The sequence below is a fragment of the Triticum aestivum genome, chromosome 1D (genome assembly GCF_018294505.1).
Source record: "Triticum aestivum cultivar Chinese Spring chromosome 1D, IWGSC CS RefSeq v2.1, whole genome shotgun sequence".
Lineage (NCBI taxonomy): Eukaryota > Viridiplantae > Streptophyta > Magnoliopsida > Poales > Poaceae > Triticum > Triticum aestivum.
The window spans coordinates 328,306,214-328,309,967 of record NC_057796.1 but is presented as its reverse complement, the minus strand read 5'-3'; the positions used below and the strand labels follow the sequence as shown (position 1 = coordinate 328,309,967).

Genomic DNA, 3,754 nt, shown 5'->3' with positions numbered 1-3,754 from the left:
TGTGGTACGACGAAGGACATCGACATCGGTGAAACCAGCGGTGGACGAAGGGGTCCAGCGCGGAGATCTTCATCGGTGGCTCAACCTGGCCGGATTATCAGAGAAGAGGGCATCAGTGCATGGTTCTGAACAGCAGCGAGGTCGACATCAGAGCGGACCAGTCGTACAACGGCATGAGTGGATTTTTTTTTTCAGTTTCTCTTTAGAGATTCTTCGTGTTTGGTTTCGGGCGACTAAGTGGCGGCATTATCCAAGGGTAGGAATAACCTGTTTCGTTGGTGTTTTTAACACCAATGGAAGGTGTGTGGAGTTCTTCGACGGGTCTTTCGTGATTCGATCGATTTAGGTTTTCAGTGGATCCATCTGGATTTGGGCCGGCTTTTATGGTCTTCGTAGTCTTTGGAGTTTCCACATGCCCTTATTGACGTATTTTCTACGGGGGTGGCGATCTGCTTTGGCCACCCGCGTCTCTTGATCTACATCGACAACTTCTTGGCGGATCGCCGTTGGTGGAAGCTGGAGAGAAAAGACTTCGGCAACCTCAAAATCTTGAATGCTTTCTATTTTTCTACAAGGGGGTGTTTGTACTTGTATACGGCCTTCAGTCTTTTTGAAAGAAAAAAACGTCTGGATGCACATAATAAATATGTTTCTTTGCAAAGCGTCTCTATTATCTTTCACTGTGTCACAGGAAGCGAGTGATCTAGGGTGTGTTTTGGCCATGACCACAAAATTTGGTTAGATGGCTACCAATTTTTTGGCATGCCAATGCATTTTTGACTATCCTAGTTTATTTTTATAGCCAATGTTGGTCAGTTCATGGGCAACCAAAAGCTTCACCAAAATTTTGCCTAGGTAGGGCAAACCTAGGCTAAAACCAAACATGTCCTAATATGATCCACCTATAACATTGTATCCTACTGTGCGCTAGTCATACCCCGAATATGACAATGACGTAATGAAAATCCTTAAGTCACACAGAACGTTACAAAGCTCAGTTTATAGCAAAACTAAAGAACAGGTCATGAGAATTAAGGAAATAGCAATTCAGGCAGCAAATAAGAGCAAGAGGCCGCAACCAACCAACAGAGCATTTTATTGCTGGCAATAGCAATAATAACCATTTTTCGACATCCAGCTTTTGGGATGCATAATCTGGATTCTCAAATGTCTAAAATCTCAATACGGTTACAACAAGTTTTACCACTTCAAGCCAAAGTCCAACGGACAAATAAGACCTAAAAGTACTGTATATAATACATTTCTCCATTGTAGCTTTGTCTCAGGGCACACTCCACATCAATCGAGGCACCTACCAACAGTGAATGATGTTTGTTCTTCTGTCTTCAGCGAGCTTCGTATTGAACAACTGCCCAAGCAAGGAGACAATTTAATCAGAGATTGCACACAGCATGCAGAGATTATATGTTGCAAACAAATTCAGTTTGAACTGAATTAAAAATCTAATATTAAGTGGCATCATTGAGCATACATCAGATCTTTCTCAACCATAACAACCATGCGAGCAAAATTTTTTACTTCTTGTTAGTTCATGGTCAAAACAAAAGGTAAGAAATAGACAATCATGTGCCTGCTTTGAACCTAAAACCAACTAATTCGCCGCAACCACTTTGCAATCAAACATCAGTAGGCCTCACAAAAGGAGCAAGACCAACCGTATTCCTAATTATCAATAGGTGGGCCAGGTGGCTGCATTTTGAGGATCCAAGGGATATGTCAAGTGCATTGTTTGTAATGTAATAAGTATGTAGCTGACATGTACCCGGTTATTTTTATTTAACAAGTCAACATAGTTAGATTTAGTAACAATATTAGTGGCTTTGAAGACAGAAAAAGGGGTAGCAACATTATTGGCTTTGAAAAAGTGTACCTCTACAAACAGAAAAATATTACTAGAACACAAACTTTGGTTTGCCAACCTCATTTACTTCAAACAGTATACTATAAAGCATAATTGCATAAACTGTGCTGCGGTATATCCGTTAAAATTTTATTGTGTTCATGCCATCTCAAAACGTTCAAGAGGCTATGTAAATCTTTCAAACTTTTATAGCTTGGCTAAGCCACAAAGTGTTGCACAAATCTGTACTCAATTGGTTTATAGTATATTAACAAGTTCAATAGTGAATGAAGTAACGAATAGAAACAAAGTAACAGATAGAAACAATGTGATTAATATACCTCCTTGTGAACCTTAAATACAAGTGGGTGAGCCAAACACATCATGTATTTAAGAAAGGCACAGAAGTTAAGTACTATGATCATTACAAAAATCAGGACTTGGTGTTCTCATTTTATAAACAAAAAAGATGGTTCAGCTAAAGTAACTGTTGACAAAGTTACAAGTAAATTGGTCTCTGAGAATCTTCAACCATTTATATTTCAAAATTCTTATGAAAACGCCTAGAAAACCATGTGGACTTTGGTGAAAAACCCCTCTTAATTGTGTTTGCACGAAACCTTGGGGTAGAAAATTTGGTTGAAAACTTAATGGTGGTAAGCGGCTATTCCCTAAGGTTCAAGAGGTTGTGTAGACTTCTCCAAACAATCTATTTCAGTATTGTTTTTAACTCTAGCTTGAGTAGTGACAAACTATTGCAGGAGAAAATGGAAGCATGCACAAGGTACATATACACTTGAGTGACCATATACACTGGCACATACTTGCATCCAATGTGCATTAGTATAATAAATTGTCCTAAATAAAGTAAGATTGATCGAAGAGTACCTTCAATGATATAGGTTCCAAAGTTTCTAAAAAAAATCAAGATAACCACTTGTACATTGGTGAAAAATCCACATAACCTCACAAACTTCAAACCATATATTTTACCCCACATATTGTGTTTGCAAGCAATTTTGGGATAGAAAATGAGGTTTCCAATTTAATGGAGTTATGCAGCTTTTCCCCAAGATTCAAGAGGTTGTGTAGACTTTTTAAACTTCCTATTTCCATATGGATCTTCATTCTACCTTGAGCAAGTCAGAAACTAATGCACAAGTAAATGGAAGCATGTAGAGAGCTTATAAGCACTTCCAGATCACCTAGAACTGGCACATACTTAGATCCACTGTGCATTAGTAATTATACAGCGGGAGATTACAATGATGAATATGTGGTGACCAACTATTTCCACCGGTAAAGGAGGATTGTGAACACTTCCGGGTTTATTGATGGTGAATACTGTTCTGTGAAACTGAATTTCAATGTTTCAGCTGCATATTACATCTTGTTTTCTAAACGTAATTGCAGAGTAACGATTTTGTTTGTTTGTTTGAAGTGGTAGTTAGGGAACTATGTTCACTGGCTCGGCCAGATCAAGAAGGACATATCAACAGCACAAGGCACAAGCAATTTATAACCTATTTCAGATAAGTGCACACAAAGCAATTACCAAACGAAATATTAAACCGCGACAAGAAAAATTAAATAGATCGAAAGAATAAACTGAAGTGGCCATACTCCTGCGGGTGCGCTTCTTGTAGAGGATGCGGTAGCCACACTCACGGCACTGGATCACATCCCCTGTCTTCAGCGTGTTCTCAGCTCCGCAATCTGAAGGAACGCATACACATGATCGTTTGAGTATGATGAAGGGGGAAATCAATTTACTTGTACGAGAAATCACAACACTGTGCTTCTCTTCGTGGTCCACAAATCGAATCAACGCAAGGCGCGTAACACCTGGGCGAAAAATAAACCGCCAGCAAGCAAGAAAACGAACGAGAGAGG

General features: G+C 39.2%; 1 long non-coding RNA gene across 1 annotated transcript; it reads right to left on the bottom strand.

Moving 5' to 3' along the window:
• Nucleotides 1-1,059: 1,059 nt before the first annotated feature.
• LOC123181817 (uncharacterized) lies at nucleotides 1,060-3,748 on the bottom strand. Its single transcript, XR_006491890.1, has 2 exons — nucleotides 3,485-3,748; nucleotides 1,060-1,369 (listed from the first exon to the last, which is right to left on the bottom strand). It is a non-coding gene; the product is annotated as an uncharacterized lncRNA (long non-coding RNA).
• Between the last annotated feature and the right edge of the window lie 6 nt (nucleotides 3,749-3,754).